This window comes from Heptranchias perlo, chromosome 1 (assembly GCF_035084215.1).
Source record: "Heptranchias perlo isolate sHepPer1 chromosome 1, sHepPer1.hap1, whole genome shotgun sequence".
Classification (NCBI taxonomy): Eukaryota; Metazoa; Chordata; class Chondrichthyes; order Hexanchiformes; family Hexanchidae; genus Heptranchias; species Heptranchias perlo.
Window position 1 is genome coordinate 185,002,411 of NC_090325.1, and position 14,155 is coordinate 185,016,565.

Below are 14,155 nucleotides of genomic sequence, written 5' to 3' on the forward strand. Positions count from 1 at the left end.
ATTGCAAGACCCTCGTACCATCATCAAGCGGAGATCAACCCAAGTGTGAATATGTGGGATTCCTTGGGCTCTGCATCCTGTACGCTGATACAGGGCTTGATAATTCAGGTTAATGCGTCAGAAGAGATTTTTTTCTGCTTGGCTGTTTCGTGCAAGAAATCTTGAACATTTAATCTTAGAGCAGTATCGTTGCCATTCTCCTATACGTCAAGGGGGCCAATCTCATTTCTGCTTGTTCCATGTGTTTTCTGGATGTGGGGACATGCAGACAGAACTGTCTGAGCGGAAGAGAGAACTGTCTAAAAGTGCAGTCGTGTTAATCGTGCTAAAATAAACCCCGTGACAAGATACAAATTTTATTTTGAAGTTTAGTCAGAGGGTCCTCTGAAATCTGCTGCACTCATTGTGTCCTGAATTGTGCTGCCTGTACCAACATTTACAGGAAGTTGTGTTTTTTGAAAGGCTGTAAAGAAAATTGAGTGTTTGAAGAGTTAAATTCAATGTATTTTTGTACTTAATCCATTGTCAGTACTGTGGTTTGGGACTGGGTTCTGCTCACCTTGAAATTATGAAGAACTCACTTATATTTCACCCATAATTAACTTCTAGAGGGAAATGTACATTTCAACTTATGACAAGAAAACAGAAAGAAAATACTTTTCATATTAGATGGGGTCTGAAGTATGACTACAGAAATGCACAAATGAGAGCTTAGTGGGGCAAGGAAATTAAAAGAAATCTAGGTTCAATAGTTCCTGGGTTTTGGAAGAAGACGTGAGTATTTTAAGGTACTTCCACGCAGTTCCGTCACTGTCAGCTGCAGCAGTGAAGTCAAGGGACATAAAAATGGGGAGGGATGTAAAACGGGCTGCCAACTCACTATCACCCGGTTTACATTATCGGGCAAAATCAGTGTCTACCCCAAGGTGCTTGTATATCGCAGCACCAGTTTTGGAAGCAGTGCGCTATACTGGCCTCCTTGCCACTCTCTTTCCCCCTTCTCCATTTCCTCCATGTACCATCCGCCATTATAAACAATTTTACAACACCAAGTTATAGTCCAGCAATTTTATTTTAAATTCACAAGCTTTCGGAGGCTTCCTCCTTCCTCAGGTGAACGTTGTTGGAAATGAAATCCTCAAAATGAAATCGCATTTATAAATCACAGAACAATGCTTGGTGATTACAGACAGTTTTTTCAACTGCCCGTTGCCAAGGCAATCAGTGTGCAGACAGACAGGTGTTACCTGCAAGGTCTCCGAATATACAAATCACCAAAAAAACCCAAAAAAAAACAGAGATAGAGAGGTAGAAACATAGAAAAGACAGCAACTGACCCGTTATATTAAAAACAGATAACATTTGTTCGCTGGTGGGGTAACGTGTAGTGTGACATGAACCCAAGATCCCGGTTGAGGCCGTCCTCATGGGTGCGGAACTTGGCTATCAATTTCTGCTCGACGATTTTGCGTTGTCGTGTGTCTCGAAGGCCGCCTTGGAGTACGCTTACCCGAAGGTCGGTGGCTGAATGTCCTTGACTGCTGAAGTGTTCCCCGACTGGGAGGGAACCCTCCTGTTTGGTGATTGTTACGCGGTGTCCGTTCATCCGTTGTCGCAGCGTCTGCATGGGCTCGCCAATGTACCATGCTCTGGGGCATCCTTTCCTGCAACGTATGAGGTGGACAACGTTGGCCGAGTCACAGGAGTATGAACCATGCACCTGGTGGGTGGTGTCCTCTCGTGTGATGGTGGTGTCTGTGTCGATGATCTGGCATGTCTTGCAGAGGTTACCGTGGCAGGGTTGTGTGGTGTCGTGGACGCTGTTCTCTTGAAAGCTGGGTAATTTGCTGCGAACGATGGTCTGTTTGAGGTTGGGTGGCTGTTTAAAGGCGAGTAGTGGAGGTGTGGGGATGGCCATAGCGAGGTGTTCGTCGTCATTGATGACACGTTGAAGGCTGCGGAGAACATGGCGTAGTTTCTCCGCTGGGGTTGGACTGGGGTTGACAATTGTCAACCCCAATCCATCACCGGCATCTCCACATCATCCTCCATTAGGCAGCGGGCAGAAGTGTCGCTGGCGAATCTGGCCACCGTTTGTAGGAGCCACGGAAAAGGGAGACTCCACTCAAAGGTGGGCAGTTTATATATTGTGTGGCGGGACCAGGCAAAATCTAAACCCACCGCGCCAATTAATCAGAGTCTCTCCTTCAGGAAAGCACACCATAGGTATCAAGGGAAGGGGAGAGATCAGCTCTAAACTGACATTTTAGATTTTTTCACCCCCAAATTGGCCTAGGTTTTTTATCAGGTTTTTGGCCTCTCCCAGGAGATCACATGGTTTTGGGTGGGGTGGGGGTGTATATATATTGTGGTGCTGAAGGTATCACAAATTATGTCGGACAGGATGGATGAACCAGAGGGTCTTTTCCTGTCCGCCATTGTTCGTATGATTTATGGAACAAAAAACATTTTAGAACTGAATTCCGTTTAACACCGGCTGCCAAAATACAGCCCACTGGTCGGAGACTGCCGCCCGTGAACCAGCAGACGCTGCCGCCCGTGAACCAGCAGGCGCTGCCGCCCGTGAACCAGCAGGCGCTGCCGCCCGTGAACCAGCAGGCGCTGCCGCCCGTGAACCAGCAGGCGCTGCCGCCCGTGAACCAGCAGGCGCTGCCGCCCGTGAACCAGCAGACGCTGCCGCCCGTGAACCAGCAGACGCTGCCGCCCGTGAACCAGCAGGCGCTGCTACCAACCAGGGAACAGGATATTTTAGATCTTGTATTGTTGAATGAGATAGGGTTAATTAGTAATCTCACAGTAAAGAATCCTCTGGAGAAGAGTGATCATAATATGATAGAATTTCACATTGAGTTTGAGAGTGACATACTTCAGTCCAAAACTAGAGTCTTAAAACTTTTAAATAAAGCCAGTTACATAGGTATGTGCGGCGGGTTGGCTAAGGTAGATTGGGAAATTAGATTAAAGGATATGACAGTAGATAAGCAATGGCAAACAGTTAAAGAAATATTTCAATATTCTCAACGAATATACATTCCATTGGGAAATCAAAACTCCACGGGAAATGTGATCCATCCATGGCTAACTAAAGAAGTTAAGGATAGTATTAGATTAAAAGAAGAGGCCTATAATGTTGCCAAGCAGAGTAGTAAGCCTGAGGATTGGCAGGAGTGCTCCCCCCAGGTCTAACGCTTACCTGCAATGACCCACCCCCAACGATCGCGGAGCCCCCACCCTGATCTCCGACCCCCCGATTTCTGACCCTCCCCCAACCATCGTGGCCCCTTGCGATGACCCCAGATCCCTCTCCCCTTGACTGACTCCCCCCCCCGCCCCCCCATGACCCCAATGCCCACCGGTGCCCCCATAACCATCGATGCCCACCATGCCCATCAGTGCCCCATGCCCCTGTGCCCACCCATGCCTCCCCATGCACCCCCATCCATACAATCAAAGACTTACCTGAACACGTCCTCTCCCTGGCTGCTCTCCTGTCCGACTGAGGCCAGCCTGTCAATCAAGCCGGCCAGTCGGATGGCAAACCGACAAAAAAAATAAAGGCGTCCTTGCGTCAAAATCATAAGGACGCCCAGGAAACCCGTACTTCTGGGTTTCCCGTCCGCAATTTGACCCTCAGATTTAAATTTAGCAATTGAGCGAGCATCAATTACCACCCCTTGTGTGTAGAAATGTTTTCTAATCTCACTCCTGAAAGGTCTGGTTCTAATTTTTAGATTGTGCCCCCTACTCCTAAAATCCCCAACCAGTGGAAATAGTTTCTCTCTATCCACCCTATCTGTTCCCCTTAATATCTTGTAAACTTCGATGAGATCACCCCTTAACCTTCTAAACTCTAGAGAATACAACCCCAATTTGTGTAATCTCTCCTCGTAACTTAACCCTTGAAGTCCGGGTATCATTCTAGTAAACCCACGCTGCACTCCCTCCAAGGCCAATATGTCCTTCCGAAGGTGCGGTGCCCAGAACTGCTCACAGTACTCCAGGTGCAGTCTAACCAGGGTTTTGTATAGCTGCAGCTTAACATCTGCCCCCTTACACTTTAGTCCTCTAGATATAAAGGCCAGAATTCCATTAGCCTTATTGATTATTTTCTGCACCTGTTCATGACATTTCAATGATCTATGTATCTGAACCCCAAAGTCCCTTTGGACATCCACTGTTTTTAACGTTTTACTATTTAGAAAGTACCCTGTTCTATCCTTTTTTGATCCAAAGTGGATGACCTCACATTTGTCTACATTGAATTCCATTTGCCACAGTTTTGCCCATTCACCTAATCTGTTGGGTAGAATGGGCCTATACTCTTTGGAGTTTAGAAGAATGAGAGGTGATCTCATTGAAACATATAAGATTCTGAGGGGGCTTGACAGGGTAGATGCTGAGAGGCTGTTTCCCCTGGCTGGAGAGTCTAGAACTAGGGGGCATAGTCTCAGGATAAGGGGTCGGCCATTTAATTCTGAGATGAGGAGGAATTTCTTCACTGAGGGTTGTGAATCTTTGGAATTCTCTACCCCAGAGGACTGTGGATGCTGAGTCATTGAGTATATTCAAGGCTGAGATCAATAGATTTTTGGACTGTAACGGAATCAAGGGATGTGAGGATGGATGGGAAAGTGGAGTTGACGTTGAAGATCAGCCGTGATCTTATTGAATGGCGGAGCAGGCTCGAGGGGCCATATGGTGTACCGCTACTCCTACTTCTTATGTTCTTACCCGTGAACCAGCAGACACTGCTAGCCAGCATCCCACAGGAACCTGGGCGCTCTCAAAAGCTCAAAACACAGGCAAGGGTTTGGAGAGGCAATTTTCATGAAATAGTAGGTGAATTTATTTTTTGTTTTGTAATATATAAATCGCAGGATTTACTTTTCTGGTGGAACTTCTGGATTGTACTCCAGAGCAAAGATTTACCACATCTTGTTGATGGTGCTGCATTCACAATTTAGGACCCTTTGTGCGCAGATGAAAAGCTGAGATGATCTGAACTCTCCCAGTAACAAGTTGTTTTGACATTTTTTCTGCTGCTTTTCCCTCCTTTTCATGTCCTAAAGGTGCTGAGTCACTCCAGGGTACAGTCACAACCTGACTCACTCCAGGGTACAGTCACAACCTGACTCACTCCAGGGTACAGTCACAACCTGACTCACTCCAGGGTACAGTCACAACCTGACTCACTCCAGGGTACAGTCACAACCTGACTCACTCCAGGGTACAGTCACACCCTGACTCACTCCAGGGTACGGTCACAACCTGACTCACTCCAGGGTACGGTCACACCCTGACTCACTCCAGGGTACGGTCACACCCTGACTCACTCCAGGGTACGGTCACACCCTGACTCACACCAGGGTACGGTCACACCCTGACTCACACCGGGGTACGGTCACACCCTGACTCACACCGGGGTACGGTCACACCCCGACTCACACCAGGGTACGGTCACACCCCGACTCACACCGAGGTACGGTCACACCCTGACTCACTCCAGGGTACGGTCACACCCTGACTCACACCGGGGTACGGTCACACCCTGACTCACACCGGGGTACGGTCACACCCTGACTCACACCGGGGTACGGTCACACCCTGACTCACACCGGGGTACGGTCACACCCTGACTCACACCGAGGTACGGTCACACCCTGACTCACACCAGGGTACGGTCACACCCTGACTCACTCCAGGGTACGGTCACACCCTGACTCACTCCAGGGTACGGTCACACCCCGACTCACTCCAGGGTACGGTCACACCCTGACTCACTCCAGGGTACGGTCACATCCCGACTCACACCGGGGTACGGTCACACCCCGACTCACACCGGGGTACGGTCACACCCCGACTCACACCGGGGTACGGTCACACCCCGACTCACACCGGGGTACGGTCACACCCCGACTCACACCGGGGTACGGTCACACCCTGACTCACACCGGGGTACGGTCACACCCTGACTCACACCGGGGTACGGTCACACCCTGACTCACTCCAGGGTACGGTCACAACCTGACTCACTCCAGGGTACAGTCACAACCTGACTCACACTAGGGTACGGTCAAACCCCGACTCACACCGAGGTACAGTGACAACCTGACTCACTCCAGGGTACAGTCACACCCCGATTCACTCCAGGGTACGGTCACACCCCGACTCACACCGGGGTACGGTCACACCCCGACTCACACCGGGGTACGGTCACACCCCGACTCACACCGGGGTACGGTCACACCCCGACTCACACCGGGGTACGGTCACACCCCGACTCACACCGGGGTACGGTCACACCCCGACTCACACCGGGGTACGGTCACACCCTGACTCACACCGGGGTACGGTCACACCCTGACTCACTCCAGGGTACGGTCACAACCTGACTCACTCCAGGGTACAGTCACAACCTGACTCACACTAGGGTACGGTCAAACCCCGACTCACACCGAGGTACAGTGACAACCTGACTCACACCAGGGTACAGTCACAACCTGACTCACTCCAGGGTACGGTCGCACCCCGACTCAAACCGAGGTACGGTCGCACCCCGACTCACACCGGGGTACGGTCACACCCTGACTCACACCGGGGTACGGTCACACCCTGACTCACACCGGGGTACGGTCACACCCCGACTCACACCGGGGTACGGTCACACCCCGACTCACACCGGGGTACGGTCACACCCTGACTCACACCGGGGTACGGTCACACCCCGACTCACACCGGGGTACGGTCACACACCGACTCACACCGGGGTACGGTCACACCCCGACTCACACCGGGGTACGGTCACACCCTGACTCACACCGGGGTACGGTCACACCCTGACTCACACCGAGGTACGGTCACACCCCGATTCACTCCAGGGTACGGTCACACCCCGACTCACACCGGGGTACGGTCACACCCCGACTCACACCGGGGTACGGTCACACCCTGACTCACACCGGGGTACGGTCACACCCTGACTCACTCCGGGGTACGGTCACACCCCGACTCACTCCAGGGTACGGTCACATCCCGACTCACACCGGGGTACGGTCACACCCCGACTCTCTCCAGGGTACGGTCACACCCCGACTCACACCGGGGTACGGTCACACCCCGACTCACACCGGGGTACGGTCACACACCGACTCACACCGAGGTACGGTCACACCCTGACTCACTCCGGGGTACGGTCACACCCCGACTCACACCGGGGTACGGTCACACCCCGACTCTCTCCAGGGTACGGTCACACCCCGACTTACACCGAGGTACAGTGACAACCTGACTCACTCCAGGGTACAGTCACAACCTGACTCACACCGGGGTACGGTCACACCCCGACTCTCTCCAGGGTACGGTCACACCCCGACTTACACCGAGGTACGGTCACACCCCGACTCACACCGAGGTACGGTCACACCCCGACTCACACCGGGGTACGGTCACACCCTGACTCACACCGGGGTACGGTCACACCCTGACTCACTCCAGGGTACGGTCACACCCTGACTCACACCAGGGTACGGTCACACCCCGACTCACTCCAGGGTACGGTCACACCCTGACTCACTCCAGGGTACGGTCACACCCCGACTCACACCAGGGTACGGTCACACCCCGACTCACACCAGGGTACGGTCACACCCTGACTCACACCGGGGTACGGTCACACCCTGACTCACACCGGGGTACGGTCACACCCTGACTCACACCGAGGTACGGTCACACCCTGACTCACACCGGGGTACGGTCACACCCTAACTCACACCGAGGTACGGTCACACCCTGACTCACACCGAGGTACGGTCACACCCCGACTCACACCGGGGTACGGTCACACCCTGACTCACACCGGGGTACGGTCACACCCTGACTCACACACCCTGACTCACTCCAGGGTACGGTCACACCCTGACTCACACCGAGGTACGGTCACACCCTGACTCACACCGAGGTACGGTCACACCCCGACTCACATCGGGGTACGGTCACACCCTGACTCACTCCAGGGTACGGTCACACCCTGACCCACACCGAGGTACGGTCACACCCTGACTCACACCGAGGTACGGTCACACCCTGACTCACTCCAGGGTACGGTCACACCCCGACTCACACCAGGGTACGGTCACACCCTGACTCACTCCAGGGTACGGTCACACCCTGACTCACACCGGGGTACGGTCACACCCTGACTCACACCGGGGTACGGTCACACCCTGACTCACACCGGGGTACGGTCACACCCTGACTCACACCGGGGTACGGTCACACCCTGACTCACACCGGGGTACGGTCACACCCTGACTCACACCGGGGTACGGTCACACCCTGACTCACACCGGGGTACGGTCACACCCTGACTCACACCGGGGTACGGTCACACCCTGACTCACACCGGGGTACGGTCACACCCTGACTCACACCGGGGTACGGTCACACCCTGACTCACACCGGGGTACGGTCACACCCCGACTCACTCCAGGGTACGGTCACACCCCGACTCACACCGTGGTACGGTCACACCCCGACTCACACCGGGGTACGGTCACACCCCGACTCACACCGGGGTACGGTCACACCCTGACTCACAACGAGGTACGGTCACACCCTGACTCACACCAGGGTACGGTCACACCCTGACTCACTCCAGGGTACGGTCACACCCCGACTCATACCGGGGTACGGTCACACCCTGACTCACTCCAGGGTACGGTCACACCCTGACTCACTCCAGGGTACGGTCACACCCTGACTCACTCCAGGGTACGGTCACACCCTGACTCACTCCAGGGTACGGTCACACCCTGACTCACACCGGGGTACGGTCACACCCTGACTCACTCCAGGGTACGGTCACACCCCGATTCACTCCAGGGTACGGTCACACCCCGATTCACACCGGGGTACGGTCACACCCCGACTCACACCGGGGTACGTTCACACCCCGACTCACACCGGGGTACGGTCACACCCCGACTCACACCGGGATACGGTCACACCCCGACTCAAACCGAGGTACGGTCACACCCCGACTCACACCGGGGTACGGTCACACCCCGACTCACACCGGAGTACGGTCACACCCTGACTCACTCCAGGGTACGGTCACACCCCGACTCACACCGGGGTACGGTCACACCCTGACTCACAACGAGGTACGGTCACACCCTGACTCACACCAGGGTACGGTCACACCCTGACTCACTCCAGGGTACGGTCACACCCCGACTCATACCGGGGTACGGTCACACCCTGACTCACTCCAGGGTACGGTCACACCCTGACTCATTCCAGGGTACGGTCACACCCTGACTCACTCCAGGGTACGGTCACACCCTGACTCACTCCAGGGTACGGTCACACCCTGACTCACACCGGGGTACGGTCACACCCTGACTCACTCCAGGGTACGGTCACACCCCGATTCACTCCAGGGTACGGTCACACCCCGATTCACACCGGGGTACGGTCACACCCCGACTCACACCGGGGTACGTTCACACCCCGACTCACACCGGGGTACGGTCACACCCCGACTCACACCGGGATACGGTCACACCCCGACTCAAACCGAGGTACGGTCACACCCCGACTCACACCGGGGTACGGTCACACCCCGACTCACACCGGAGTACGGTCACACCCTGACTCACTCCAGGGTACGGTCACACCCCGACTCACACCGGAGTACGGTCACACCCCGACTCACTCCAGGGTACGGTCACACCCCGACTCACACCGGGGTACGGTCACACCCCGACTCACACCGGGGTACGGTCGCACCCCGACTCAAACCGAGATACGGTCGCACCCCGACTCACACCGGGGTACGGTCGCACCCCGACTCACACCGGGGTACGGTCGCACCCCGACTCACACCGGGGTACGGTCGCACCCCGACTCACACCGGGGTACGGTCCCACCCCGACTCACACCGGGGTACGGTCGCACCCCGACTCAAACCGAGGTACGGTCGCACCTCGACTCAAACCGAGGTACGGTCGCACCCCGACTCAAACCGAGGTACGGTCGCACCCCGACTCAAACCGAGGTACGGTCGCACCCCGACTCAAACCGAGGTACGGTCGCACCCCGACTCAAACCGAGGTACGGTCGCACCCCGACTCAAACCGAGGTACGGTCGCACCCCGACTCAAACCGAGGTACGGTCGCACCCCGACTCAAACCGAGGTACGGTCGCACCCCGACTCAAACCGAGGTACGGTCGCACCCCGACTCAAACCGAGGTACGGTCGCACCCCGACTCAAACCGAGGTACGGTCGCACCCCGACTCACTCCAGGGTACGGTCACACCCCGACTCAAACCGAGGTACGGTCGCACCCCGACTCACTCCGTGGTACGGTCACACCCCGACTCACACCGGGGTACGGTCACACCCCGACTCACACCGGGGTACGGTCACACCCCGACTCACACCGGGGTACGGTCACACCCCGACTCACACCGGGGTACGGTCACACCCCGACTCAAACCGGGGTACGGTCGCACCCCGACTCACACCGGGGTACGGTCGCACCCCGACTCACACCGGGGTCCGGTCGCACCCCGACTCACACCGGGGTACGGTCGCACCCCGACTCAAACCGAGGTACGGTCGCACCCCGACTCAAACCGAGGTACGGTCGCACCCCGACTCAAACCGAGGTACGGTCGCACCCCGACTCAAACCGAGGTACGGTCGCACCCCGACTCAAACCGAGGTACGGTCGCACCCCGACTCAAACCGAGGTACGGTCGCACCCCGACTCAAACCGAGGTACGGTCGCACCCCGACTCAAACCGGGGTACGGTCGCACCCCGACTCACACCGGGGTACGGTCGCACCCCGACTCACACCGGGGTACGGTCGCACCCCGACTCACACCGGGGTACGGTCGCACCCCGACTCACACCGGGGTACGGTCGCACCCCGACTCACACCGGGGTACGGTCGCACCCCGACTCAAACCGAGGTACGGTCGCACTCCGACTCAAACCGAGGTACGGTCACACCCCGACTCACTCCAGGGTATGGTCACACCCCGATTCACTCCAGGGTACGGTCGCACCCCGACTCTCACGGGGGCGCGGTCGCACCCCGACTCACACTGAGATGATATTTTTCTTGCATCCAATGAGTGCCAGCTGGTTGTTTGATTGTCGGGATGATGGGAATGTTGGGTGGAACTAGAGGGAAGGCTGATTCTGTCTTCAGACAACATGAGCACTTCCCCGCAGGACCTCCCAATAATGATCAGCATCTTTTTCTCTCGCTATCTTAGCAGCGTTATAGCTGATTGTACTTCGCTATTACTGCTGTGGCTGAGATCAGATAACTTAGCACAGACTGGAACTTAAACCTGGAACCCTTCTCCTGTGTGTGGCTCAGTTCCATACGTGCAGGGGAATAAATAAACTTTCATTATGATAATTATTTACATTCAGTGCTTAAGAGTTCAAGACAGTTTTTCCTCAGTTGCTCCAAGCTGCCTCCTGCATTGAACTCCAAGTCTGCTGCACCTCCTCCTCTATCATATTATATTGCAATGAATATTTCCAATGCATTGTAAAATCGGATGGCTTTTTATGCAGAAAGCAAGAAAATCCAAATTGTATTGACGTTCTCCCTGACCTGTATTTGCTTGTAATTGAGTCAACATTCTCAAATGAATGGAAGAGAATAGTGAAAATTGGCATTATCACTGTCAATTTGCACTAGTTTTCAGCCCCTCAGCCCCCTATCTACTTCATCAATATGATTCGCAGTCATGTGAACTGTAAAGGCCAACCTCGCTGGTGGGGGCGTGCCCCTTCTGATGGCTTTGACCACACAAGTCAACAGATACTCATCAACATAACTGGCATGGTATGTGCTGTCAGTGGGAAAGGATTGGTCATGTGTGACTCCTCAGTAAAGCTTGAAGTCTCAGCAATGTGTCAGGACCTTTCTGGATCGGCTACTCCCTGCACTTTGCGTTTCAATAACACACTGCTCCCTGTACAGTGCTTTTCATTAACACATTGCTCCCTGCACACTGCTTTTCATTAACACACTGCTCCCTGCACATTGTGTTTCATTAACACATTGCTCCCTGCACACTGCTTTTCATTAACACACTGCTCCCTGCACACTGCGTTTCATTAACACACTGCTCCCTGTACAGTGCTTTTCATTAACACACTGCTCCCTGAACACTGCGTTTCATTAAGAGCCTCGGTCAGGCCAGAAATGTGATGATCAGCAAGTTATGGTCTCAGTGCCAAATCAGCCATCTCTAAATGGCACCGTGACCATCTACTGCCACAGTCAGCGGACTAGTGAGAAATCGTTCATCTTTTGCTGCTTCAGGCAGGGACATCTGATAAAAATCCTTTTTCTCTCTCCATCATTAGCCATTCCATCTCCTCCATGTTTCCTTCACTCTTTGGCAAATTGTTTCTCTTTTGATTGGATCAATTATGCTGTTGTCCTTTCCTAAATTCCACAAGGGCATTCTTCTGTAAGTTTGACTATGTCTTTGAAACTTCCCACACTTTGATACATCTTCGCATTATTGTATAGGCTCACATTTAGTTGTCAAATGTTTTTCAGATCCTGTGCAAGTTTTTTTTTGGGCACCGGGAAATTCCTCGGAGATTCTCCCAGCCCGCCGGCGTTTGCGTGGAAACGGGGTTTCCGCTGAACTTGCACCAAAGTTACGACGACGGAGCGGGAGAAGGTCTGAGGAAATTCTCGGCGAATGACCTTTATAAAACAAAAGTATTTCCCCGCAGGCACCGAAGCGGCCATTGTTATCTGCTGGGAACTTTCTAACTCTGTCATTAGGTGGCGTTTAGGATCAGGAACCCCGGCTGATTTCCCCTCTCCAATTCAGGGACGCTGAGACTGACTGTAATGTCTTCATTGCTGCTAAATAAACAGACTGGAGATCAAACCAGACCTGCATGGTTCTATTTTTTTTATTCGTTCATGGGAGGTGGGCGTCGCTGACAAGGCCAGCATTTATTGCCCATCCCTAATTGCCCTTGAGAAGGTGGTGGTGAGCCGCCTTCTTGAACCGCTGCAGTCCGTGTGGTGACGGTTCTCCCACAGTGCTGTTAGGTAGGGAGTTCCAGGATTTTGACCCAGTGACGATGAAGGAACGGTGATATATTTCCAAGTCGGGATGATGTGTGACTTGGAGGGGAATGTACAGGTGGTGTTGTTCCCATGTGCCTGCTGCCCTTGTCCTTCTAGGTGGTAGAGGTCGCGGGTTTGGGAGATGCTGTCGAATAAGCCTTGGCGAGTTGCTGCAGTGCATCCTGTGGATGGTACACACTGCAGCCACAGTGCACCGGTGGTGAAGGGAGTGAATGTTTAGGGTGGTGGATGGGTTGCCAATCAAGTGGGCTGCCTTTTCCTGGATGGTGTCGAGCTTCTTGAGTGTTGTGGGAGCTGCACTCATCCAGGCAAGTGGAGAGTATTCCATCGCATTCCTGACTTGTGCCTTGTAGATGGTGGAAAGGCTTTGGGGAGTCCTGCAACGGGTGCTGCATTTACCAGCTGATCCATTGGAAGTGTTTTCTGTTCATTCTGAAGGCAGGAGCTCGTATTGAGAGCTAGGAAAGTAAATCACAAGTGGAATCCCTGTTCATCACATTTTGGATAGCAAGTTTCTGGAAGCTGTGCTCCGTTCCTCTCGAGAAGAAAGCTCTGTGAAACTATCAAACTGAATAAGCTGCACTAAAACCCGCGACCTCTACCATCTAGAAGGACAAGAGCAGCAGGCACATGGGAACAACACCACCTGCACGTTCCCCTCCAAGTCACACATCATCCCTACTTTTAAATATATCGCCGTTCCTTCATTGTGGCTGGGTCAAAATCCTGGAACTCCCTTCCTAACAGCACTGTGGGAGAACAGTCACCACACGGACTGCAGCGCTTCAAGAAGGCGGCTCACCACCACCTTCTCAAGGGCAATTAGGGATGGGCAATAAATGCTGGCCTCGCCAGCGACGCCCACATCCCGTGAACGAATAAAAAAAAAGATAAATGAGAGGTTTAGTGAAAACTCTGAATATTTCTACAATTTAAAAAAATAAAATGATTGATGCCAACAGAGAAGTATCGTTTTCCTGAATTA

At 53.8% G+C, this 14,155-nt stretch overlaps 1 protein-coding gene across 2 annotated transcripts in view; it reads left to right on the top strand.

Moving 5' to 3' along the window:
- Positions 1-14,155, top strand: part of LOC137329207 (PH and SEC7 domain-containing protein 3-like) — a 333,226-nt gene that overhangs the window by 1,507 nt on the left and 317,564 nt on the right. The window lies entirely within an intron of this gene.